Here is a 27,828-nt window from a genome sequence, read left to right as displayed (position 1 = left end):
TTATAACGGTACGCAGTGGAGCGACAAAGCGCCAGACAATATCGGGACTGTCTGGGCATTCATTATATTGTCAGTGTGCTTACAATAAACACATTGTGGAGAAAACAAGAGGGCAAAGAAAGAAGAGCTCTGAAATCCGTTTTAAAGGAAATGCCTGCGAAACATGATATAGTTTGGGCAGGGTCCTGCTGGATACACGGAAGGCAAAGCAAATGATAAACTTGGTCTGAAAGCAATCAAAGGTACCAGACAGGAGGAGGAAGAAAACAAAGTCACTTGCAGTTCATAATTTTAACTGCCAAGTGCATCCTTCATAAACAGGCATCCTGGAAACCTGGACTCAAGATGTTCAGGCCACCCTTTGCTTTCAAGGGTCCTCCTCAGCCACCATTAGCCCTCCACCTCCAAAAAGAAGCCCGCATAGTTCAGGTGGAACCAGAAATGAAAAGGTAGGCACACTTGCCTATTCCTGAGCGTAGCATCACTGTTATTACATTGCCACTATTCATTTCTGCAGAGCTTCTGGTGCACCATGAACCTTAGAAGAGTTATCTATCTCATCATCAGTGATGGTAGGTAGTTGTGTAACCAAAAGTGTCAGGGTATTACAGACCTGATGGGTTTCAATGGAATTTACATGCATCATAAATAGGTGCAGAACACCATCAGCTACAATGTTTTGTCAGAAGATTTGCGACACAAGATCAAAAAGGGTACAGTGTCTTTATAGCTGAACTAGGGGCTACTCCCCTGCCGAACCTCCTGCTACTCCCCACCATGTTAGACCCCTTGAGCTTCCTCTTCCCACCCCATGCGCTAAACAGTATTTTCAACTTCACAACCCTATTTCTGAAGTAGCTTCTTTCTTCCATTTAGCAGCTCCATGATATGATACAATACGATAATCTTTATTGTCATTGTCCTATACAGAACAACGAAATTGAAAAAATCTACATCAGACATTCAAAAACCCACAAGCCTGCTATCCCAGCTATCCCAGCCTGGTTAGCCCCTAGAAACTCTGGTACCCCATAATTGAATACAATATACTCACATAAAGACTACCTTACACTTTGTTTAAAACCAAAATCGCATTTGGATAGAAACTGTTTCTCAGGCGGCTAGTCCTAGTTCCAGAAGGCAGAAGCTGAAAGAGATCATTTCCGGGGTGCACACTATCCTGCACTATCTCTGCAGCTTTCACCTCACACCCATCATCACTTTTATCCCCATGTCCATGCCTCCTCCCATTTTTTTGGCAAGCCGGCCCACCCTGCACACATACCACTCCCTAACCCACGGTAACCTCCTGCATCGTCCCACATATTGCAACACTAAGAACCTTTTTCGTTTTTCACTCAGTTACAAAGCTGCCGTCCTGTTCTGTTCTGCAGACCTTTAGTATCCCTTTCATCTTCACCCCCTATTTCCACGCCTCCTATTCCTTCATTTGGATAATCCAACTATTATTGCCTCTTAGGCACCCTTCGCTTTCCCAAACCAGCTGCTTCCAACTTGATGCCCTGCAGATCTTTTGGATAAAACCTCCATAGGGCCTGCTCACTACAGTTCTGCTGCCATGGTTGAAGAGAGCTGTCATGCAAAACATCTGCAGGGCACCAGGTTGGCAAAGGCTGGCCCAGACAGTCAAGAACACGACTGTGCTGTGTTTCTAAGTAATTGTGGCGGTAATTGGTTTCACCTAATATATCAGCTGTAGCCAGGGCTTTCTTTCAGCTGGAACTCAGTTCCAGCACCTTTCAGGTAGGTTCCAGCACTTCTTAGGTGGGCGCCATTGCCATTCTCAGAGAATGAGGGAGGGGTTCATAGTGAGTTCCACTACCTCTTTTCCTAGGAAAATAGCATTGGCTGTAGCAGTTATGGTTTGTACTCCCTTCCTCAGGTAGCTATCACTGCCTATAAGTATATTCTTGTACAGGGTCCTTCTGTTTTGGTTTACACAGACAGGCACACCTCCCCGGTCTCTAATGGCACATGCCCTGGCAGCACATGAGTTTGTCTAAAAGTGGTGTGGGACTTTGGTGGAGGGGGCAACAGAAAATGTAGGCATGCAAGTGATCCACACACCTCTTTCTTCCTTGAAGTTCAATGTCTGAATGGAGTCATCCATGCATTTCATTCAGTGGAAGGCAGAATCAATGAAAGCAATTTATATGAAAAGGCTGACAGCACTTACGGGTGATGAATAGCAACGTGAAGTGGTAGTGAAAATGTTAAGGGATGCACATCCTTAAAATATATGTGTAGCTCAGCACTATAGAGAGCAGTTAATTAACAAGTGGCCTAAGACATTCAAGACTTTGCATGCTAAAACTATATCCTTGATTGGACCCGGTAAGCTCTGGCTGCTGCATTTTGTACTAGCTGCAGTCTCAGGACCGTTTTCAAGGCCAGCTCCATGTTGAGCCAACCTGTAGTCATAGAATCATAGAACTGCAGAGTTGGAAAGGATCCCAAAGGTCATCTAGCCCAACCCCCTGCCATGCAATCATCCAGATGGGAGGTCACTAGTGGGCAAGCCGTAATTGTCCAGGAATGGCCATAGCTGGCAAACCAGCCATAGCTAGGAAAATATATTAGCCACCACTGAGGTCATGTTGGCTTCTAATGGCGGTCAAGTTGAGGAATACACCCAGATTATATATCTGATGCTTCAACCAGGAACTAATACCAGACTGTTGAAATGTCAGGTAAAAAAATTAGGCGGTAGTATATTTTTAAGAGGAAGAAAACCGCTGCTCTGCTGCAGTCAGCTGCTGAAGTACTCAGTGTTGACATGGTAGGGCACACAACTGCACACATCTGCCACAAGAGTTTCAGGGCTTAGAATCTGAGTGATTGGGTGTTACAAAACTGAATCCGTCCTTCCACCTTTCTAGACCTTTGGTACATCAGGCAATCTCTTGCGACTGATACTGTGACCACTACTACTGGTGAATCGTACAGCACAATCCTATATTACCTGCAAGTAAGCTTCATTGAACTCAGTAAGACTTACTTCAAAGCAGACATGAATAGGATTTACGCTGCTAGTCCTTGCCAACAACCATTGCAGCCGACTTGCTGTAAGCATTAGAAGATAGAGAGTTCCTTCAGATGTATCCCACCTCAAGAGATGGCAAAAATTAAGCTGACGGCAGAGAAAAAAAGTCATCGAAGTGCAGTTTTTGAACTCTATGAAAATGGTAGCAGCAGAAAGACTGTGAGAAATCAGATATACAGAATCTGAAGCAGTTGCAAATGAAGAATGTGTGGTTTCAAGCTTCACTTTCTGGTATAAAAAATTGAAGAGCTTCTGCTTCTCCTTTTGCTTGTGGGATCAGTGCTCACAGGCAGTTTCCCTTCCTGTTCCACTTTTCAGAGCATCCTCCAGCAGCAAAAGCTGCAGCTCAAGTAATGCTCATCCAATCCTAGCCAGCATATCACAGCAGTAGTGAGTTGAAATGCTGTCTTCTCAGGGCTTTGGGCTGAGATTCTACCAATCAGTTACTAGCCAGCTATGGCCGCCTTCGTTTGTTTAACGTGGCCAAGGGCATGAAAGTGCACATGGATATATATATATATATATTTTTAAAGCACAGCCTCTTGTTGCTTTTACTATCTGCTCTCCTTGACTCCCATTTTGATTGAATGGGCCCTTGAAGCACAGCTGCAGGATCTCACAAAGGAAATTCAAAAACCCTTTTCTGGCAGGAGCTTCATTTTGTTATACTGACATGGTAAAAATACGAAGTTCTAAATATAGAGCAGGTTTTGCTGCTCTTAAAAATCTAGCATATTGTTCACAGTAGCAGAAGATTATTATACTGTATCAGACTGTTTGTTAGAACAGCGTAATCTGTTCTACCCTGACTGCCAGCAGCTCCTTGGGAGAGATTTTCTAGATCTTCTTCTCTCGGATCCTTCTAACTGAAGATACCAGGGACCTTCCGAATGCAAAGTATATAGTATCCTCTACTGAGCTCTGTCCCTTCTCAGTAGCTCATAGTTTAGTATCTTCAGGGTTCTCAAACCCCATCAGGTGAAACTGGCTTAAGACTGAGATGAATACTAGTGATGATTAAGAGCTCCCAACAAGGGAAGAACTTGGATGCATCATGGGCTGAACTACTCCTTTGCCTCAGAGGTCCTCAGTGGAAGCAGTTGGCAACTGCCAACCAGCAAAGACCTGACCCGTTTATGGACTGAGCTTCATGGTTCACCTGATCAGTTCCAGTTTTCTCAAAGATCCACACCAATGAAGGCCAAGAATGAAGGCAAACAAAAGGCCATATTAACGAACTGGGCACTATGGTTCTCCCCACCCCTCATTAGATCTGCTAACCTTTTGAACTATTTAATATTTGGGAGCCTCTCAGAGCTATAAAGCAGGATGTAAGTAACAAACACTTTCAAAAATGAACAACTGAATGTTATACATAATCAAATCACATCCATTTCAAGAGAATTTACTCAAGAGAAAGGTCTCGATCAAGCACTTCAGCCTACTTGTGGGATTCGATCAAGCACTTCAGCCTACTAGTTCTATATATTTGCCATGTCAGCCTGTGATATTTTTAAAAATCTTGCCCAAGTTGCCCTTCCTTTGAACACTCTGCAGCTTTGAAGAAACAATAGATCCACCACAAATCACTAGAATCACTGGCCACAGATGTGAAGTATCTGCAGTATACACTTTACACAGAATATTTATAAGTATAAAATAAAAGTCCGAGGGGGAGAAAGAGAAGGGGGTGGGGATTACGGCAAACTTTGTTATAAATGCAATAGGCGATCAATAGAGAGAGAGAAAGCCATTGAGCGTTCTCTGCAGATGGTTCTGATGAAACATAATCTGTGTGAAGAGGCTGCATTTTTGTTTAGAAGTGCCAGCTGAATCACCATAGAAACGCATGAGGCAATGACCTTGAAGATTACAGTGCTAAAATTTCTCAAGTGAGCAAGGTGTCAGGCCTCAATACTTGCTTGGAAACTCCAGCTATGGTTGTGGGTACAGTGGTACCTCGGGTTAAGTACTTAATTCGTTCCGGAGGTCTGTACTTAACCTGAAACTGTTCTTAACCCGAAGCACTACTTTAGCTAATGGGGCCTCCTGCTGCCACCGCACCGCCGGAGCACGATTTCTGTTCTCATCCTGAAGCAAAGTTCTTAACCCGAGGGAGTATTTCTGGGTTAGCGGAGTCTGTAACCTGAAGCGTATGTAACCTGAAGCGTATGTAACCCGAGGTACCACTGTATTCTGTAGGAATATTCTGTATTCTGTAGGAAAAGGCTCTCTGAACATACTGCAAACCACTGGGTGCAGTTCAATGTCACACTCTTCCAATTGATCTCTCCGTGAAAGTATTGCAGCTTGCCAGATAGAATGATACCCCTCTCCTCACCCCACGTGTGGTTCTGAGCGTTCTCCTGACCTACCCACCTGCCATGAGCCAATTCCAGGGGGTCAGGGGCACATGGGGGAGCAGAAGGGAAGAAACCCTGCTGTGCAAGTCCTGAGCATGGCTTCTGCTGGTAAGGTGAGCCCTGCCCACTGTCTTCCTATTACTAACCGCCTATGTGCCTGGCATTGGAAAACATCTAGCCATTGTAAGCTAGGGATGGGGGACATTTTTTCAGCCCATTTCTTTATGGGTAACCTTCTGAGGGCCACATACTGACAATGTGTGGGGAGAGGTGGAAAGAGTAATATTGGTTGTGACTCTTACTTTGTATGGTAAATTATATTGTAGCCATGGAAAAATCACCTCTCCACCCCGATGAGGGGAGTTATCACAATCTGAGGATGCTTCAAGCCAGACAAAAATATTGCGTCCAGGTGGCATCTGCATAAGAGTCCTTGAAGAACTCAAAAGTGAAATTGTTGAGCTTACATACAAAAAAGTTCAATACATCCCTAAGACCAGCCTTCATAAGCCAAAATAAAAAAATTCCTTCCTGTAGCACCTTAAAGACCAACTAAGTTAGTTCTTGGTATAAGCTTTCGTGTGCATGCACACTTCTTCAGTGTATCTGAAGAAGTGTGCATGCACACGAAAGCTTATACCAAGAACTAACTTAGTTGGTCTTTAAGGTGCTACAGGAAGGAATTTTTTTATTTCGACTATGGCAGACCAACACGGCTACCCATCTGTAACTTCATAAGCCAGTGCAACATGATTTTTTAAGGGGGATCCAGGGAAATTACAGGCCAATTAGCTTAACATAATGGAAATCATTATTAAAGGAACATAACATGGATTTAAATGAACAAGCTTTACTGAAGAGGAATCAACATGGCTTCTGCAAAGGTTAAGTCCTGTCCCACTCAGCGTCAAAAAGCATGTAAATGGGGTTATCTGGGTTTGGACTTTTAAAGAGATTTGGAACACACACAAAAACATACAAAAGGTTAATGTGTAAACTTAGCCGTCAGGGGATCAGAGCATTGGTCCTTTACAGAATAGTAACTGGTTATAAAGAACAGGGAGCATAAAGTAGGTGCAAGTGGGTGGATCCTACAATGGAGGAATGTAAGAAGTGCCCCCCCCCTAAAATTTGGGGGGAATGACGTCCCCCCCCATTCACAAAAAGTCTTAAAGAGAACCTTGAGAAGCCAATTTGATGGTGACACCAAATTATTCAGGACAAGCACCCAAAAGGATTGTTCCAAACTGGGCAAATGTGCAAGAAAATGGTAAGTGCAGTTTCATGTAAGTATTTGTGGAATTATGCACATTGGGGCAAAATAACATTTTTAAACCCAAAATTTGCATATACACCGATAGGCTCTGAGCTGGCCATGACTGAATTGAAAAGTGATCGTGGGGTCGTGGTGAACAGCTGAATAAAAATACAGTGGTACCTCGGGTTAAGTACTTAATTCGTTCCGGAGGTCCGTTCTTAACCTGAAACTGTTCTTAACCTGCGCCGCCGGAGCACGATTTCTGTTCTCATCCTGAAGCAAAGTTCTTAACCTGAAGCACTATTTCTGGGTTAGCGGAGTCTGTAACCTGAAGTGTATGTAACCTGAAGCGTATGTAACCCGAGGTACCACTGTACCAACTCTTTTGGTGGGAGTTGTGAAAAATGAAAATTCAGCGCAAAGGGCCAAAAATAAGGCTACCAATAGCATAGTGGCTTTACGCAAATTACGAGTGAGATGAAGGTTACTCACGCTTAAAGCAGACCCACTGAAATTAATGGGACTAGCTCCAAGGTTCACAGTTTTGCTCTCAGCATGACTAAGCCTGGCTCTAACAAAACAGAAATGAGAAAGATCGAACAGATTTTTGCTAAAACGCTGCGGAAACCTTATTGCAAACAGTTGGGACTGCAGCAGATATCTACAGCAACCACGCGAGAGGCCTACGTAGCCTTTCCTCGAAAACGCTCTGCAGGGAGCAATCGCTTTTCCCCAAGCACTCTTGCTTCTTGCTCAGCCTGCGAACGAGGCTCAAGGATCACAAGTTCTGCATTCCACAGCTACTCCGGTTTGCAACTCGCAGGTGCAAATGGATGGATCCTGGCTAAAGCGCACAGATCATCAGCTCCTCTCCCGCCCCCTCGTAAATAGATCCTCGGGGGAGCCCGGAGAGAAGTTAAGAGGGGAGGGGAGATTTTCACGGAGCAGCCCATCAAGCATCCAAAGCCGGGGTGAAGTCTGAGGGAGGGAAGGCAGGGAATCTCCTTTGGCACGCCAAGCCTCGCCGGTTTCCCGGAGATGGAAGCTTTTAGCAATGAGAGGCGCGAAGCTTCCCCACGCCCTCATTTATCCATCCCTGCTTCATTCATCTATGGCGGTGGGGGGGGGTTGCCTTTCCACCCACCCCCGGTAAGAGCTGAATGCGGTGATCCGGAGTGGGGGAGGGAGGAAGAGGAGGAGCACGATGACTTCATGCAGCCGGAGCGCCGTGAATTTGGGATCAGCAGCTGCAGCTGCACGTTGGGGAGGCAATGACAGCGGGAGCTCCGCCCGGGCGTTTGTCCAAAGCACCCCCGGCGTAATCTTTTTCCAAAATAAAAAAGACACCCCCTCCTTTGCAAATAAACCACCACCCGCAACAACCTGCAGGGGGCGGAGAGTTGCCCAAAAGCTGAGAAGGTTCAGCCGCAGTGCGAGGGGGGAAAGAGGAGACGATGCGCTGAATCGGCCGTCGGGGAGGTGAGTAGATGTGTAAGATACAAACACACACCCTTTTCGTCGCCGCCGCCGCTGCCACTTCAGCAAAGGGAGGCGCAACACGTGCGGAACCGACGGTGTGGGCGAGAGAGCCTCGCTTGCTGGGCCGAGCGCCCCGTGGTGGGGGCTGGAGGAGCTGTTGCGGAGAGATCGGGGATGCTCCTCTGCTGGCATCCGAGCGGGGCTCCCCCCGTCCCACGCCCGCCTCTCCGCTGCTGTCGAGTGACAGCGGGGGCCCTAAGCTGCTGAGAATTGGGGTCGGAGGGGGGACTTTGACTTGGAAGGGTTGCCCGGCCCTCTGGTTTCGGGGGTCCCCCTCCCTCCTCTCCTTATGTCTTCCAAACAGGCTTGCGCGCAGAGCGAGCCGCCTCCTCGAGGGGCAGCGCTTGTTTTCTCGCCTTCCTAAAAATAGCCCGGAGTGTTTAGAGGGAGGGATGGTGGCTGGGGACGGGAGGGGGGGCCGCTGCCTCTCTCCTGCCTCTCCTCGGACCAGGACCGGCGTGACGGCGGCTCCTTTGCTTCCTCTTCTCCTCCCCAGGACGTGCGTAAAGAAGGGGCACCCGTTGGGGTTTGTGGCGCTCCGGCGGGATGGAATAAACGACGGACCTACGCGCCAGTGTGGTGGACTGCTAAGGGATGACGCCTAAACTATGGGACATGTGACAGCTCTACTTCAGTTTACTTAAAGGTAGGCCAAAATATGATGGCAGGGGTTGGGGGGTCAGGCTGGTTGGAGGGGCGGGTTGTGTGTGGTCATTTACTGCTCCTGGGTCATGGGTACTCCTGCTTCTCCCCACACAGCCCTGGGGCTTATTGGGAGCTGCTCTTAAAAGGTGCTACCATGTGTCTTCCCACCCCACCCCCAAACACAAGCAGCCATTTTAATGTTATGCACATACAGTTACACAGCTGGTAGTTGAGAAATGTCAGTAACAACAGTGAGGCCCATGAAGAACTAGTTGTGATGTGTCAAGATATGAACCAGTTCTTGTATCAGAGTCCAAAAAGAGAAGCAATCTAATATTGAGCCTGTTTTGGATCATAACCCAAAATATATGCTTTCTGTCCTTTGTGCTACTAACCCTCTTCTGTGTGAGTGTTCATTTTTTAAAAAATGGCCTAAAGGATTAGGTTCTCTGAAGGATGACATTTGCTACGTAACACCTATATGGACCCTTGATTTGAATCTCTCTTCTTCAACCACAGGAAAGGTGTCAGGCAGCAGCCCCCATATTTGCTGTTGGATGCCTTCAGTGTTTCAAGCATTTGGCTGAATAAAAACCCACAAATGGGTGGGTTGCGTAGTAATCTATCATTTCCCTCCAGTAATGGAAAATCCTTCCTGCCTGAAATGTGGGTTTTGTGCCAGAATGTGCAATGTGTTATGCCAATAGTCTGCTGAATGCCATGGAAGCATCCTTTATGTTTGCTGGAAGCGAATTCATAGTGGGCATTTTGTTCTTTTTAGAAAATGCGGAAAAGAAGGAAGTACTTGCTGTGGGCCTTTCCAAGTTCTACCCCCACATGCTACTAATTTAAGTGATAAATATAGGTTAAAATCAACACTACCGCTTGTTCAAGAGAGAGACTGCCAGCCAAGTCATCTATCTTGTTTGATTAAAATTAGGAATGATGCGTATCAAAGTGGTCGCTGCCTGCAGAAATGGGCTCAAAGTGTCCCATCCTCTCCTGTTTAGCATGGCAAACTTGGACTTTTGAAGGTTTCTGTATATAGTAGCATAGATGACCTGTTTGAAGACCCAAATACATTATTGCTATAGTTTGGCATCTTTTGCTTTCCTTGGTGTACATTCCATCTTGTGAGCAACTGAGAAACTGTTTTAAAATAGAATCTATGTTTGACAGGTGTGAATCTTGGTTAAGAGCCTAATTGTCCACAGTTCTTGGATATGTACTGCTTCTCAACTATCAGAATGATCTCGGTATTTAAGTAATCTTCCCCCCCAAGTAGATATTTTCACAGAGGGTTACATTTATGAAGCAGTTGAGAAGAACACACAACGCGTTAAGGAGATAATTGTGGCTCATTTAGTAATCGGTTTACTAAACCACTGATGACTACTAAAAATCTAAGGGAGGGGAATCAACATTTAGAATTCTCAGTTATTTTCTGATGAGGCTCTTATGGTTGTAGCTGCTGTGTGACATGCAGAAATTACTAGAGCCTCATCAGGAGGTCACTTTCCCAGAATAAGGTAACATCATTTCAGCTTCCTAGATAATTTGGGAATATCTTGGTCTTGTGACAGAGGTAAACTTTAAGCTTCACAATTTCTGGAATGAGATTTTAAAATGTATCCCTTTCAGACTTTTCTGGTAATTGACATACCCTTTTATTGTGCAGAAGGGACGCGGGTAGCACTGTGGGTTAAACCACTGTGCTGCTTGGGCTTGCCGATTGGAAGGTTGGTGATTCGAGGCCCCATGACAGCGTGAGCTCCCGTTGTTTGGTCCCAGGTTCTGCCAGCCTAGCAGTTCGAAAGCACACAGTGCAAGTAGATAAATAGGTACCGCTTCGGCGGGAAGGTAAACAGCGTTTTCGTGCGCTGCTCTGGCTTCGCCAGAAGCAGCTTAGTCATGCTGGCAACATGACCCAGAAAAACTGTTTGTGAAATTGGACAAACGCCAGCTCCCTCAGCCTGTAAAGCGAGATGAGCGCCACAACCCCAGAGTCATTCGCAACTGGACTTAATTGTCAGGGGTCCCTTTACCCTTTACCTTTTATTATGCATGTGCCCCATTCTAGCTCTGAGCACTTTGGAAGTATCTTGATTGTTGAAGGCTGGTTTAGGGAAACTGGCCTTTGAGATGTTGCCGCACTCTCAGATTCCGCCAGCACCAGCCAACATGGCCATTGATGAGGGTTTGTGCAAGTTATAAGTCTCCAGCATTTCTGATCCCTGATTTAAGGACACACTTTAATGCCCTGTTTTGAGGAAGGTCCTTCATTCACATTTTTCAAATGATTGCAGTGCCTTAGACCACAAATGTGTGTGTTTTAAGAAACTTTGGACTCTAAACTCCTTGCAAATCATCCTAGAATTTTCAATATCCAGTTAGTCAGTGATGTCAAATGCAGTGAAGAATAAGCCAATTTAAAAATTAAGAGGATAGGCCTACAAAATAGGTATCCATTGCTAAAGCATAGAAGAACTCTGCATTCAACACATGCGTGCAGCAGTACACACCTGCATACCACATTTCTTAGTTCATATTGACACAAATTCCATATGTGTTCATTCACACCAACATGTACAGACTCATTGAACATGAAAATCTCTGAAAGAAATCATGAATATAATAAACAAATGAAGCTACGTATTATTGGACAACCTTGGAGAACCACTGCCAACCAGTGTAGACAGCTCTGAGCTAGATTGACCATTCTGACTCACACCAGTGAAATTGGCTAAGATTTACAAACTGAAGATTAAGAAATGCTGGAAATGTGGAGAGGGGGATGGTGAGTTCTGTCATATGTGGTGGACATGCAGGAAAGTAAAAGGCTTTTGGGAACTGATCTACAACGAACTTAAAAAAAATTTTAAATATACTTTTCCCAAAAAGCCTGAAGCTTTCCTGCTAGGAATAGTTGGCAAGGAAATCAAAAAAGAGGACAAAAATCTGTTTCTATATGCCACAACGGCCGCTAGAACTATGTTAGCCCAAAGCTGGAAAACGGAATTAATACCTACTATGAATGACTGGCAGATTAAGATGATAAACTATGCTGAACTGGCTAGAATAACAGGAAGACTAAGAGACCAGGATGACCAGAAGTTTCATGAAAATTGGAATAAATACCTGTAGGGACTCCACTCCCATTTCGTCCTTAGCCTTCTCCTGAAGATATTCCGCAAGGCAGGGGAAGTTTAGAATCAGAGTTTTCCTGCTCCTAGAAGGGCTAACTTCCCATGTTAATGAGCTCCATCTGACCCTCATTTCCCTCTACAGCACATGCAGAAACTGCCTCCTTGACCATTGGACCTACTGTTGGTCTTATCCGCTCAATCCACCAGAGCCTGTCTTCTCATGCAGGGGATGTCCTTAACGCACCAAGAGAGACCCATCAACCACCCTAAACTGCTTCAGTCAGCCAGTCAAAGCTGTCTTGGTAGTACTATTTATGTCCCCAGCAGTGGGCAGGGGGAAATGGAGTGTGTCAGGCGAAGCCATGATCTACAGGATTCCCCCCTACATCATGGCCTTGAAAAAGATCCAAAACTATATCCATCCTGGGGCTGTCATATTAATTTTCCTTCCATTTGGAGTGGGGGCAGGAAGGGAAAGAAAAAGTTGCCCTCAGCTGGTCTAAAGGTAAAAGGACCTCTGACCATTAAGTCCAATCGCGAACGACTCTGGGGTTGCTGCACCCATCTTGTTTTACTGGCCAAGGGAACCGGCGTTTGTCCACAGACAGCTTCTGGGTCATGTGGCCAGCATGACTAAGCTGCTTCTGGCGAACCAGAGCAGCACATGGAAACGCCGTTTACCTTCTTGCCGCAGTGGTACCTGCTTGCACTTTGCCGTGCTTTCAAACTGCTAGGTTGACAGGAGGTGGGACTGAACAATGGGAGCTCACCCTATTGCGGGGATTCGAACCGCCGACCTTCTGATCGGCAAGCCCTAGGCTCTGTGGTTTAGACCACAGCGCCACCTACATCCCCATTCAGCTGGTCTACAGCTAGCCAAAAATAGTCTTGCTAGAGTAGGAGATGGACTGGAACTATGGGAGGTCCTTTCTGTTCTTCTTCTTCTGTGGTAGGCTAACTCAGCTGTTTTAGCAGCAGTCTGTGGTGGTTTTGCTGCTGTCTTTAAGCAAGGCTTGTCCTGATTTTCGTTCTGCATGAAATAATGATTTACCTCAGCCACCTATAGGTTGGTATCTTGCATTGTGCTCATGGAGCTTCAGCTTAGCAATAGCAATAGCCTTTACCATCAGTGGTGTTTTCTGCACCATCATTCCTTCTGTATCACTGCTTGGGCAACTGGCCTTGTGAGTCTATTTCTTCAGCTTGCTGGGTTCTGGAATGAGCAGAACAGGAAAACTGTTTTACTTTCAGTAGCTGTGCGGAAGAGGATTTTGGCTGGTGTAATCTGGCATTGTCATGCAGTTTTTGACAGGGTGCTTAGACTTGCACCTCCTGAAATCGCTTCTTCTATGAACTGTTAGAAGTAAGCAATCCTGATGATCCATTGCAACTGATTCAATCCTACTGGTTTGGCATTGCAAGCTTGAGAATGCCTACAGAGTTGCCATCGGGGCTGTTGTGCCTTTAAGTGGCATGGCAGCCAGAACTGGGAATGAGACATGCCAGCAAAAGCTGCATCTGTTGGATTTGCTGTCTGCTCTGCAGCTATTACAGAAGCGCCACCAGACAAAAAAGCAGCAACGTTAGCAGTAAGTTATTCATTGTGGTCTGTCTTGAGAGAGCAAATGTTGCTGTGGCTTTTATGGCAAGCTGTTTGTTGGTAGAGCTGATACCAACATGAAATGGTTTATCTCCATCTGTTGTCTGCCTTTCAACATGGAAACTAATTTATTGGGCAGAGTGGCCAAGATTCATATGAAAGTTGAGGAGGAATCCACTGAAGCCTTTGCTGTGCTTACCCGTAAACTGTATTAATTGGTTGTAAAGGAGGATGAAGGTACACCTCAGAATAGTTAAGCTACACACGTTTGCCTAGGAATTGACATATAGGGGTATATAGCTTTTAATGGCATAACCACTTGAGAGGAAAGTTAACTGGCTTTTGCCTTCCCCACCCATCCCAATTCAGGGTGAAATTCTTCTGCCTTAGAATACTGCTTCCATGGCTGCATTTTATTTTTTTAAAAAAGGAAAAGCTAAAACTGTGTGAGTTATGTAGCTTAGCCCCAAAGAAATGGGTCTCTCTAAAGAGATGAGCTGAAAGGAAGAATTGGGGGGAGTGGGGTGCTGATTTAATTCTGTTCTCATAAAAATGCTCCCACAACCTGACATGCCTCAGAGGGTAGAGTTGTCTTTTGGAAGCAGATGTTAGCGTGGGAGGCAATTACAGCCGATATGGAGAAGCTACTTCACACAGTGAGGAGGAGAAAAATATAGAGGTGTTTGTGGGAGGACAAAGAGGCAAAGTCATCTTGCATGGAAAGAAAGAGGCATTAATTAGTGCGGGAAGATAGCAACATAAGTCTTCAGCTACTCTTGCATGTCTGCCTATGTTAAATGTTAAAGCTATTCCAGACAGAGGCTGTACCCTTTGTTTTCTTCTTCCCTGTGCTGTAATGCATTTATCGCCCATTTACCCGTTACCCACCTTCCCTCCATTTAGGCAAATGGGACTTGGTGGAAAGCTTTTCCTTACCCTGCCCCATTTTTGTGGGGCCAGGGAGAGAAGGTTAGAGCTGGGAAGCACATTTGGTGCACTCCTTTGTGACTTGGCTGCTTCCATCAAGAAGTGAGTGTGCCCAGCTAAAAAGAACACCAGGCTAAGGTACCTGCTTAGTGCTCGTGAACTGGAAGATGTGAACCATGAATTGCAAGTGAGCTTTGAGTGGTTGTGCTTCAAGTCTCTGCATCAATATACATGACATAGTGCAGGATCCTGATTTCTTTTCCTTTCTCTCCAATGCTTTATCTTTCTATGGAAAACGTTCTGTTTCCTAAGTTCATATTGGAAACGATGAATGAATGCCAATTGCCAATAATATTAAGTGAGCTTGGTAGTTTCAGTGTTTTAAGCTTTATTAAATGCAAGTAAAATAGACATGCTAAATTAGGTAACAGTCTAGGGTACCAGAATTCGTTTTGATTTAGACTGAAAAATTTCCACTGCAAATTCCCCTGTAATATACCAGGAAAAGACTCCCAATTTAAAATATATCTATCTATCTATATATGATGCTGATATGTATGTGTATAAGCGCTGAGGTTATGTCACATTGGTAGTGAAAGAAAGCAAGGAGTGTATCAAACTCTTTTTCATATATTTCTTGCATATCACGTTGCTGAACTTACAGCTACAGAGACTTTGGGGAGATGGAGTTTCTCCAGCCATAGCTGCTGGTTCCCTCTACATAGCATAGGCATATCTTGAAAGGACTTCACAAATCTTTGTGCAGTGTTTTGAGGGCTGCAGATTTTAGGGTGCCTTCCTCTCTTGCTACTGCACCTGAAACTATTGTTCTAACTTCTATAATTCAGCATCTTGTTCTAAGAGCCCCATATTTGGGGAGCTGAAACATACAGTACTTGGCTCCCAATAGTACATGCTTTTTGTAACCATGATCCTTGTGATACTCTGCTCAAAACAGCCTTGATTTAATGAACCTAAGTACAAGTTATTAACTTAGCTCTGCTGAATATTATCCACTTGTTAATCTATGCTGCTTGTTTTAAAAGGAATCTAAAAAGCAGAGGTCTGTATTGATCCGTTTTTGTCATCTTTCCCCCTCCCTCAATTTACAGTTGTCCTTGTACTAACCTTGAACATAACAGTGAGTTTTAAAACATACATTACAGTTTCAGATTGATGATTTAAGCCATGCATCTCCTCATTTTGTATGGCTAAATAGAATGGGTGATTGAATAATACTTCCTTCTCTTTCCCTCCCCACTACCATGCTGTTCACATATTCTGCATATTTAATTTTATTTTCTGCTGAGCAAAACACATTGCTGCAATACTCTTCCTTTTTTCTTTTTGTTGTGTAGGATGGCGTAAGTAGGTGCTGATGTTGACACAGCATTTTGTGCAGTCAAAGAGCTGTTTGTGTTTGCTAGAGAAAAGAAAGTAATGTTTCACAACAATGGAGATGGGAAGGGGCCTGTACTGGATATCACTTAATGAGGATTCTAGCCTAACCAAGGCATGTCTACTCTAAAGTAAGCCCCCAGTTTAGCTTGCTTCTGAGTAGACATGAATAGGGTTGTACTGTTCATTACATTTTTGTGCATGCAAGTTTGGAACCACCTAGGGTAAAAAAAGGAGGAGTGAATTTGTCACTAATGGTGATTCTCATGCATTCTGCTGATTGGAAGTACAAGATTGTATTCAATAGTGATAGAGGAGAGAGCAAGGGGTTTCAGATTGATAAACACAGAATCAATATGGTTTTACATTAACAGCAGGCTTTTGTTCCTCTAAAGATAGGTGCTTAGATCTGATCTAACTGCAGAAGCCTTAGCAACCTTAGTTCCAGGTGTTGAATGATTGGTTATGGTTCCTGTGGAATTTTTGGAATTCACTGCTGTCAAGATATGCCAGTTATCTCTAGTTTAGAAGACTTTAAAAGAGGATTACAAATTCACAAAGAATAAGTATTGTCAATGGTGCCAGTCATGATGATTTTATGAGTCATCCCTGTTTGGAGGCAACATGTCTCTGAGAATCAGTTGCTGAGGTGTGTCAGAGGGAGTGGGCTGTTGTCTTGATGCCCCACTTACGGACTTCCCAGAGGAATCTGGCTGGCCACAGTGGGAGATGCGATGCAAAAATTAAACAGACCACTGGGCATATCCAGCAGAGTTCATCCTATGTTCTCTTGCTGGGGGTCTTTCCTAGAGATGTGGAGACCTGGAAAAATGGTAGGAAATTGGTTTCTCTCCCCACCCCCCCAACTTTTCCAGTTTTTTTTCTGGGCCTTGATATCACTAGCTATGCCACATCTATCTTTTTTTTATATAAAAAAGTTCACACCTAAAATGAATATGACAAAGTTACTGAAAATAAGCTGAGCACTCATCCAAGACCAGAGGCTGTGGCTGACTATTGGATATAGGCCTGCTGCGGCGTAATATGTGAAATGGTCCTTAGTGCCAAGGTATCATCATGCAGAACACCAGCCATTGGCAGACTTGAAGGTTGCAGGTTCTAATTCATTTTTTTTACACAGCTCCAAATTCAAAATAGTCACTAGGGGTGGATGGAGTAAGATTCACACTGGGGGGGTGCGGGTTTCAGTGGGTGGAGCTAAGTATCCATGGCACTCCATGAGCTGGGTGGGCAGACTGCAGGTTTGGAAGACCTGCTTTGTTTTTTACTAGAACCCGGAGTCTTACCAACCAGAACCAAACAGTTGCTCAGATGGGAAGCTAGGAACTAAGGAACCAGGTGTCTCTGGGTTCAGGCTCTGTCCAGGAGTTTGTGATCAGTACCAGCACCAAGCTCATAATTCCTGCCACACAAAAATCCACTTATGGTTTTCCGGTGGGCAAGCTCTGTGTGTGTTGCCTTCTATTTGTTAGAAATTTGAGAGTCAGAAATCCTTGCTGATCTTCTGCAAACGACTTGGAGACCTATTGGTAGACCCCAGTCTACCATCTTCCCACCCTTGCCATGAGTCATAGCTGTAGCTGAGTAACTGAAGATCAGGGATTTTAATTGGCTAATTAAGAGGAGGGGCCCTTTTAGTTGTTGCTATTGATCAGGAAATCTTTCTAATCTACTGCAGATTACCCAGCAGAAAACCCTGGTGTTTTTTTCCAGCCCTGCTGTACACTACTATCCTGAAAAAAATTGCATCATTATCTCCAACATGTATTGCAGATTGTGCCCTGAAATTTACTGTGTGTTCGGCCCAGGAAAGTTCATTCTCAAATTAAGGTCTCTGAAAGTCAAGGGAAGGCTCTGATTAATCTCTAGCAATTCAAAAGACTGTATTCAAATAGGTGAGATTTTAAAGAGAGTCTTATTTTATATGGGGACTTTGTATTGTTCTGGAGCTTTGCATCATGAGTGGTGTGCTTAAATTGAGACCAGAGTGCACTGGAGGCAAAACTGGGTTTAGATATTAAGCACACACTTGTGGTTAGATGTGGATTTCGTTTGGGTTGGAAGCCCTCTGGTTGTATCCAAGCAACTCTGCTGGAGCTGAAGGGCTTGTTGCGTAGGAAAGAGCAAAAATGTTTCTGTGCTGCTCCAGAGGTCAGGACTATATGTCAAGGGCTCAAGGTACAGGATGGTAGATTTCAGTTGAACATGGAGGGGAAATGTCTTAACGGTAAGAGGAGTTTGAACATGGAGACGGTTGCCTAGCAGGAGATGATATTCCCTCTCTCACTAACAATATCCAGACAGAGGCTTCACAGACATCTATTGGGATGCCCTTGCTCTGGATTTCCTACATTGAACAGGAGGCTGAATTAGATGGCTTACAAGTCTTCCCCACACACTGCCCTTAGAGCTTGCAGCTAATATTATGTGGCCAACATTATCCTGATTTTTAATAATGGTCACAACTCTTCATTTCTACTAGAGTGGTTCCATTTCAGAAAGCCATGTGACTTTTATTAGATTCTGCTCCTTGTTTAGAGTACAGCTGTTTTCTTTGAACACAAAGAATATGTGAAAATAATTATGTATGTGTATATATTATTGCTGAGTATCCTTGAAATGCATCCAAATTGAATAGAAGATGGGAAATATAAGACATTTGCAAAATATTGACACTTGAAGGGGAAAAATTGTCGGCTACACTATAATACTTGTAAAATCAATCCTAAAGCTCAGATCTATGGTGCTGCTGGGAAAGACGGAAAAGAAAGGGCAAAGTCTCCCTCCTCTGAGCCCTTATCCCCCTGTGGAACCAACCATAAGTGTGATTAGTTGAGAAACTGCTGCCAACAGCGTTCCTACTGGTAGTGATAAGGATAGGCCGTTGTAATAGCACCATACATGGGTCAACTGAACCCAAAGCTGCTTGTTAACTTTGTCACTCCAGTGTTCACTGGCTGGGATTAAGATTACTCTGATGTTAGATTAATAATTTTTTAATGCCATGATGCATGACCAAAACATTAATTAGGATTTTCTCTAAATTAAATAACATTGAAGCTGTGTTCAACACCTGACATTAACCTATTGCAGGGGCCACCAGCCTTTTTTGGACCAGTGGACACATTTCAGATTTTGAGAACATTGTAGGTACCAGTCACACACACACAAGCTGTCATTTGGAGCATGCCCTAGCGCAACAGGGCTACCGCAGGGGGTGGGGCAACAGAATTACAGACAATACAGTCATTGCTGCTTCTCTTCCCACCCTACCCCCCAGAACAACCTCATGCTTACCGTAGGAAGTCAATGATGTCCTGCTGGTCCTGACTGTGCAGATATAACTGCTAAAGGCAGTGCCAACCCTAAACCCAAAGCCTGGGAGACATTCCTAAGCCTGTTTGCAAAATTTTAGCACTCTGCCTTTGCTGTTTAGAGAGGGGATTCTTTAACATCCACCTGCACTTACGTATTAGTATTAAGTATTAGTATTTGCGGAAATTAGCTTCCTAGGGAGTACTTGATCTCTGACAAGCCCACCACAGGAAAGATGCATCCTGGTTGGAAAAAGAAGATGGCGACGAGGTAAGACGCATTTGCCGGAGTTCATCTCGAATCCTCCCTAAAATTTGTGCTGTGGCTCCCAGCCTTTCAAGTTTTTGCTGAAGATTGTATCAGGGTGTTGGAGCCCATGCCAGGAGTTCACATTGCTAATAACTGTAAAGCCTGCATCGTAAATCAGCTTTAATGAGCAGATAATTGCATTCTCCGGCAGCCTTGGAAGCAGCCTTCGACTTACTGGTTTTCCGCCAGCTCACATCCAGTTGTATTTCTATTTCTACTACCTTTTATTATCTTTTAAGCACTGCTATTTTAAAAGACTCATAACGATGGGCCAAGGCAAACGCCTAAGGGATTGTGACGAGGCTCTGCCCTCCCCAAGAGCCAAACAATTAAAAATCGACCCCCCCGTGTCTGACAAACGGAGTGACCCCATTGAACTCTGCTATAGGGTGAAAACTCAGAACCGTTTCTACCCTCTAATGTCTCCAGAAACAACGTCAACACCAGAGGAATTATTTTTACCTCAGACTAAAACTGCGGACGGCAAGCTTGGAGGAAGAGGGAGTGTCCCATTGAGGGTGGTGCAGGACGCTGGAACTGAGGACTGCGCAAGACAAGAACAACATGAACATCTCCATCTTGTGGTCAGAACCCTTAATTGCATATTCAAGAAGATTGATGTGCTAGCCTCCCAGTTATGTAACCTCGAACAGAAAATGGATAACTTCTGGTCAAAGTTTAAACCAACTGTAGATACGGGGGAATTGAAGTGCCAGAGGTCCTTGCCTTCTACCAAAAAAAGAAGTGTGATCCCTAAATATAAACCAAATCCTGCACTGAAACATCAAGCATTGTCCCTGCAACCTAAGAAAATCTGCCTAAACATCGGGGCAGGGTCTCCAAGGTGGCTTACTCTGAGTGGGGTTAAAAAGCACCTAAGCAATCTCCTAAACATAGAAATCTCACAATGCGATCTCATTGCAGTATTACCTTTGAACCAGCACCTCGGGCAACAGAAAGTGATGCTTGCGTTTTACTCTCCAAGGATCCCTTCAGCTATCATCAGGCAGAAACCACTCTTGGCAAGGTACGATATCATCCCAACAAGAGTTTTTATGGATAGCATGATCCACCCCCTCCTACTTGCTGGTCACGGTACGGAGTGGACTCTGTCGGAGAGGTCGGGAGTACCTCGGGACATCGAGCCTCCTCTCCTGGAGGATATCCATCCGCACCGAAACTGGACTCACCCTACGTCCCCACGAGCTCTAAAGAAACCCACTGGCGCAAGTAATTCTCTGACCCCGCCGGAGGAAAGAGAGCTTTTAGCCACCTTTGGCGACCTTCCACCGAGAGAACAACAAGAAATAATTGATAGACTAGAAGTACTTAATCATCAGCTCATACATGTCCAGAAGAACGGAAAAGTCCTGCCCACTTTTCAGGATAACTCTGCCAGCTTTTCGGAGTCGTGGTTTAAGGAAGCAGGAAGTCTTCCATACCTTAGTCCAGCTCCTAAACCCATGCCTCCCCCACTTGTGGGCAAAACCCACCGACGCTTGGCAGACCCAGGTTTTGCCTCTCAAGTTGGCCCCTCATCCCAAGTCTTGATAAATTTTGACTCGCCCTCCAAGAGTCCCCCGCTGAGGAGTGTAACTCAGAGTTCCTTCCACCAAAACAACTCCTTACCATCTAATCCATCAATGCCGGAACTGGAGTCCTCATACTCCCCTGAGCGGCATAGACCCGACATACAAACGGTACCAGTACGCCGAACATCCCCTGTACCTTTGCCAGCATCAGGTCAGGGGAGTGTCCCACCTACATCAAAAAATGGCCCGGATTTGATTGAAGACCCGACCGGACATATAAACCAAATGGTTTCATCGGCGACCTTTAGACCTTGCGGTGGGGCAGTCTCAGCAAATCCTGTGGAGTTTCCCACTGAAGTGTCCGCCCTTGGGTTAGCCAGCGGGAGACCCGTTTTGTCGCCCCAGTCAGAATACCTCACTACCAACTTCAAGACTAGGTACCTTCAGCAGGTGCCTGCTATGCAAAGTAAAATAACTGACTTTTTCGTGGGGTCTGCCTTGCCTCCAAAGGACTCACATCCCTCCCCGAAATGACAGCGAATTGGTTACAACAGGAACTCCTCCCTATCAGTCCTCAGCTGGAACATTGCGGGCTGGAGGGGGAAAAAACTTGACCCAGAATTCTTGGAGTATATTAACCTGTTTCATATCATCTTGTTCCAAGAATCGTGGGAAGTAGAGAGAATTGATCTAAATGGCTTTGAGCTTCTAGAACTCCCTGCCTGCCCCTCCCTGAAAGGAGGCTGCCCTAAAGGGGGCCTAATAATAGGCATCTCCCTCAACTTACATTCTAAATTTACTCTAGTACAGGCCTTGCCTCCTTACGCCCTTACCGGGCTGATTGCGGGGGAAAAGATCTCACTTCTAGTTACAAATGTTTACTTGCCACCCGGGGGTTCTTCCTCCGAACTGGGCTCTAAATGGGGCTCGCTAGAAGAGCATTTGCTCTCATGCTATGTCAAGTTTCCTAACACCCCGGCCATAATAGGTGGCGATTTTAATGCCTGCACAGCAGCAAATTGGGACTCGCTGACCAAAGCCAAATGGTGGGTTACCCCAAACCTTGATAATTATGATCTGGAACATATCATGAGGAGAACTTCTAAAGACCAACGAGTTAATGAGGCTGGAGTATTCCTCTACCAAATGGCCATCCGTTTAAATCTGGTCCCCCTAAATGGCACATGCCTCCCTGATATTCCAGGGGATTTCACTCACCTGAGTGTTAAATCAAACAGCGTCCTCGATTACCTGCTGGTCTCCAGTGATCTACTTAAGTGTATTTCCACCTTTAAGATCGAGAATGTACAATCTAGTGATCATCTTCCCCTTGTAGCCAAGCTTTCCCTGAATTGGCAGTCGGAGGCCTATAGACATGCGACCCAGATGGTAACCAACGTATCTCTCCAAGTAAGAGGAATCAAATGGTCGGAGACCCAGGCTCAAAGGTATCAGGAATTCTTTCAAAAAGAAATCCTCGGGACCCATCCCTACATAGGCTCTGCCTCAGACGAGCATAGCATAGTGTTGAAACGCTTCCACCATCATACGACTGATCTTACGTCCTTCTTCAGGTTACCACCCAAAATATTAAATCGAAACGAGTATACTTACGGTGCCCCCTGGTATAACTCTCAGTGCAAACAAGCAAGACAGCGCCTTCGTGCTATATATAATGTATATAAGACCTCCGATGCATCTACTCTGCCAGCTAGTTATGCACAAGCCAAGCAAGTTTACAAACGCACACAGAAAATTGCCAAACGTGAGTGGCAACATAATCGCTGGCAGGCCTTGATTACTGCTTCAAAATCACATAGATCCAGGGAATTCTGGTCTCTGATTAACAGAAGGGTGAGGAAATACCCAAGGGCAGTCATCCCTGCACCGACATGGGAATTGTTCCTGAAGAAATGTTTCTCACAGGCAGATGCTCCCTCCGACCATCTGATGCATCTGTTTTCCCACCTACCTATTTGGCCTCCCACCGATCCTGACGAAATAGCCAAGCTAATAGCCCAGCTGAAATCGGGCAAAGCCCCAGGGCCCGACCTGATCCCTGCTGAAGCCATCAAACTACACCCAAAATGGTGGGCTGGCATCTTGGCCAAAACCTTCGACGCAATCAACGCTTCTGGTCTCATCCCCAAAATATGGAAGGAGGCCATTATAGTACCAATTCATAAAAAAGGTTCTCCAATGGAGCCGGAAAATTACCGTAACATCAGCCTCCTTTCGATCATAGGGAAAATTTATGCCAGCTTTTTGCTGACGAAACTATTGCGATGGGTAGATGAGACTAACCAGATTGGCCACGAACAAGCAGGGTTCAGAATTAAACGCTCTACAACTGATCATGCGATAGTTCTTTACCATCTGGCACGGAAGTACTCCTCCCCTCCCCGGGGCTACCTGTGTGCTGCTTTCTTAGATCTTAAGGCAGCCTTTGACAGCGTTCCTAGAAATATTCTGTGGGAGAAACTTGCGAAACAGGGCATCGATAGAAGACTCTTATGGCTTATAAGTCAGCTCCATGAAGGTACCCATGCCAGAGTGAGACTTACTCCTGCGGGCGACCTCACAAATTCGATACCAATAAACAAGGGAGTGCGCCAAGGATGTATATTGGCTCCCTGCCTATTCAATCTATTCATCAGCGACATGCGAGCACCCCTAGTCAACTCATCTCCAAGTACACATGCGCCTAGACTAGCGGATTACCGCTGTCCACTCCTTTTATATGCGGACGACGCGGTAATTCTATCTTATACACGTGTTGGACTAACCAGAGCTCTGAAGATCTTTGCCACGTATTGTCAACTCAACCAATTAACCATCAATCATGCTAAATCTAAGATTCTGATTTTCGCCAGAAGTCGGAGATTATACGAATGGAAGCTTGGTGGAGCAAAAATAGAGCAAGTCCTAAAATTTCAATACCTAGGAGTTATTTTTCAATACAATTTGGGGTGGAAAGCACATATTCAACACCTACTTAACAAGGCCAAAACTCTGTCATATGCGCTCCTCCGATTTTTCTTTTCGGATGGAGCTTTGCATGTTCCCTCGGCCCTAAAGGTGTTCAAGGCAAAAGTGGTTCCCGTGCTTGCTTATGCTGCCCCGCTCTGGGCCGTGATGACAGACCTTGCTCCTCTTGAGACTCTGCAAAACCAATTCCTACGTCGGCTCCTAATGCTCCCCCTGTGCGTAAGCAACGCAGCCATGCGACTAGAATTGAAGATCGCATCCTTAGAAACTTGCCTGTGGAAGCAAGTCTTCAACTATTGGTTATCATTGTGGCATAGATTACCAGACCATTACCTTGCCCAATGCTTATGGCGAGATGAATTCTCCAGCCTTTGGACCAGTAGAATTCATGCCAAACTCCTGAGCTATGGAATCTCTCCCTTAGATTCCCTAAAACTAGATCAAATCACTGCTCAAAGACTGATCCGCCAAAGACTGGATGACATCGATTTACAGCGAAATTATATGCTGGGGGGAGGTGTTTGTTCGCCCCAGAACATTGGTATCACTTTAACTTACTGCGTTCCATCATACCTCTCCTCCCTTTCGACTGTTGCCGATAGGCTGGCCTTCACCAAAGCGAGGTTTAATGTTTTTCCCTCCAATGTCCTGAGACATAGATTCTCAAAGGGCCAAGCCTCCGCCATGTGCGAATGTGATAAGGAGACGCCGGAGTCGCTTCAGCACATTATGTTCACTTGCCCCTTATTCAAGGTGCCACGGGCAAATTTGTTGGGATCAATCATACAGAAACTAGAGGGTACTCCACCAAAATTCCACCTTGCCCAAATCTTGCAGGATAAGGATACCCATACGACCCTGAAAGTGGCTAGGTTCCTGGTCGCTGTCCTTACCCAAAAGCGTTGCCAAGGAGCACCACAAGCTAATTAAGGCGTAGTATGCCATTCCATCTTATAGTATTTTATTGTTATAGTAGTGTTTTAGCGGCTGTTTTTTCCCACGTGCACAGGCTGTTATTTATGTCTTGTTTTTATCTGTATGGGCCTATGGCCGTAATAAATTATTATTATTATTATTATTATGCATCCTGGTTGCTAGGAAAAAGGAAGGGCAAGCCATGGGTATTCCAATGGTTACTAGAAAATAAGAGAGAAGCAGGAGAAGTGCACTAAAGGGTTTAGATATTAAGTATTAGTATTTGCGGAAATTAGCTTCCTAGGGAGTACTTGATCTCTGACAAGCCCACCACAGGAAAGATGCATCCTGGTTGCTAGGAAAAAGGAAGGGCAAGCCATGGGTATTCCAATGGTTACTAGAAAATAAGAGAGAAGCAGGAGAAGTGCACTAAAGGAAAGGGGGAAATACAAACTGTTTAGGACTCCAGGGATTCCTATTGCCTGGTTTCCAAGCAACTCGGTCATCAGTGACAGCTCTGACTTCACTCATTCGCTAAAAACACTGAAAGGCATGAGCAGTCGGGCTGCATCATTTCACAGAAATTGCTTAGAAGGGTACCTGTACATTTTGCTTCCTAACGTTATTTCTAGGAGGGCTAGGGACTTGCTTTTATATATATATACAGTATATAAAACAACGAAAGCTCAGAGTCTGGACCCGTGCCTGGGAGCACCAATGAAAGACTTGGGCGTCAAGTTGGTAACTCCAGCCTATAATAAAAAAGCTGCTGATGACATTTGTTATGGTTGCATGGTGCAACATGACATTGCATTCTCCTGGTTTGTAAATGTTCAGAATTTATTGATTCCTCAGTCAAGCATCTTTTGCTGTGATGCCTTGTTGTACTCTTTTTGGTGCCTCCTAAAAGTGCTCTTGTTTAGGCTAGCCTACCCAGACATGTGAGGGCGCGGGTGGCGCTGAGCCTAGGGCTTGCCGATCGGAAGGTTGGCAGTTCGAATCCCCGTGACAGGGTGAGCTCCCATTGTTCAGTGCCTGCTCCTGCCAACGTAGGACTTCGAAAGCACGTCAAAGTGCAAGTAGATGAATAGGTACCATTCCGGCAGGAAGGTAAATGATGTTTCCGTGCACTGCTCTGCTTTCTCCAGAAGCGGCTTAGTCATGCTGGCCACATGACCCGGAAAAACTGTCTGTGGACAAACGGCGGCTCCCAGGCCAGTAAAGCGAGATGAATGCCGCAACCCCAGAGTCGTTTGCAACTGGACTTAACTGTCAGGGGTCCTTTACCTTTACCCAGACATGTAAAGTTGACATATATTTTAATCTGCAGTTTTAGCATATGGTTTTTACTTACGCTGTATTGTAGTGATACTGTCGTCCAGAGTTTCCCCTCTCTGTCACTGCAGGGTGTTTCTATCGTCCCTTCCAAGGTTTTTAAAGCTCTTGAGATTCCCAAGGTTGCAGTTCTGTGCACAGTGGAGGATATTTATTTCCTGTCATGGTTTGGTAAAGATGCAATCCACTAAAGCTTCAAGAGCTAATTTTAATTTATCTAGACTGGTTGTCTCTCTAGGGGGAGCTTCTTGCAGAAGGAAATGCTGAATATGATTGACTTGCGTGCATACGGTTTCCACTGCTGCTGCTGCTATGAGTCTTGCTGAGGGTGGGATGGAAAGGTTCTATTGAGGCTGTCATGTTTATCGATGGCCTGTCTGCAATTCCACTTAAATAACTTAAGTCTAGTCGTGCTAAAATAAATGACAGGCGGACTATACCCCAAGTTTTCAGTTGTTTGTGATGACCATGTCTGATTACTGAACGAACTCCACTGGTTGAGCAGGAATAATTCTCTGACTTTACACACTTAACACTTGATCCAATAATGTTATAGACATTCTAATTAGACAAACCACTCTTGGTAGACGATGAAATGCATCAATATTAGTTGTCACCGTGTCAATTCTATTCATAAAGAACATTTATGGTTCATCTTATTCCACAGTAATATCAGTCACCAGTTTTTGTCGCTTGTAACACCTTTTTCTTCTAATGAGTAATGGGCTTCAAATCCTGGAAAGGAGCAAACCCTAGTTAGTGTTTACCTGTGATTAACTTTGGTGTGGTCATTCCAGATAGATGAGTCAAGCTGAAGCGGACAGAGAAGAGGGAATGTGATCCTTCAAGCCATGTCTCCTGCTCCTGTGGTGTAGCATCTGTACAAGCCAATAGAAGTGGAGGTCAGAGGCATGAAAGGGACCTTTGGGAATACTAAGAACACAAGAAGAGCCTGATGGAGCAGGCCAATGGCCCATCTAGTCCAGCATCCTGTTCTCACAGTGGCCAACCAGATGCCTAAAGCGAAGCCCACAAAGCAGGACCAGAGTGCAACAGCACTTTGCCCGCTTGTGATTCCTAGCAACTGATACTCAGCTCATGAATCTCTTAAAGCCATCCAAATTGGTGGTCATCACCACTTCTTGGGGCAGCATATTCCTTTAACTAAGCATTGTTGATGTTATGTACTGAAGTTCTCACCCTGGGCCAGCAGGGGGATACTGTAGATAGTTTTCACTCAGGTCCACATATGCAAATAAGGGATTGAAAGTGACATTAAGTGATTGGATAGTTACAGAAAATGGTTACTGTTGCGTTCTAGTGGAGCTCTATATAAGCTGGCTGGCTGAACCCTTCAGTTCAGTTCTGTTCTGGCCTGTGAATAAACAAGAGCTGTTTGAAGAATCGCTGTGTCGTCTGATATGTTCACCCACGACTTAACAGTTGAATCCTCCTATCAAAATGGCTGCTTAG

General features: G+C 45.0%; 1 protein-coding gene and 1 long non-coding RNA gene across 3 annotated transcripts in view; one reads left to right on the top strand and one right to left on the bottom strand.

Annotated features, from left to right (window-relative positions):
* LOC308481418 overlaps window positions 1-8,438 on the bottom strand; it is a 65,902-nt gene extending 57,464 nt beyond the window's left edge. For both annotated transcript variants that reach the window (XR_013988658.1, XR_013988659.1), the window contains exon 1: window positions 8,196-8,438. This is a non-coding gene — a long non-coding RNA (uncharacterized lncRNA). The remainder of the gene's footprint in view (window positions 1-8,195) is intronic.
* The window catches only part of PKIA (cAMP-dependent protein kinase inhibitor alpha), a 43,905-nt gene continuing 23,996 nt past the window's right edge, over window positions 7,920-27,828 (top strand). Inside the window, exons 1-2 of the mRNA XM_081013712.1 lie at window positions 7,920-8,164; window positions 8,721-8,870. The gene's annotated coding sequence lies outside the window, so the exon portion shown is untranslated. The remainder of the gene's footprint in view (window positions 8,165-8,720; window positions 8,871-27,828) is intronic.

Source organism: Podarcis pityusensis (genome assembly GCF_964106645.2).
Source record: "Podarcis pityusensis genome assembly, chromosome: 7".
In the NCBI taxonomy this organism is placed as follows: domain Eukaryota; kingdom Metazoa; phylum Chordata; class Lepidosauria; order Squamata; family Lacertidae; genus Podarcis; species Podarcis pityusensis.
This window is presented reverse-complemented; position numbering and strand designations above follow the sequence as displayed.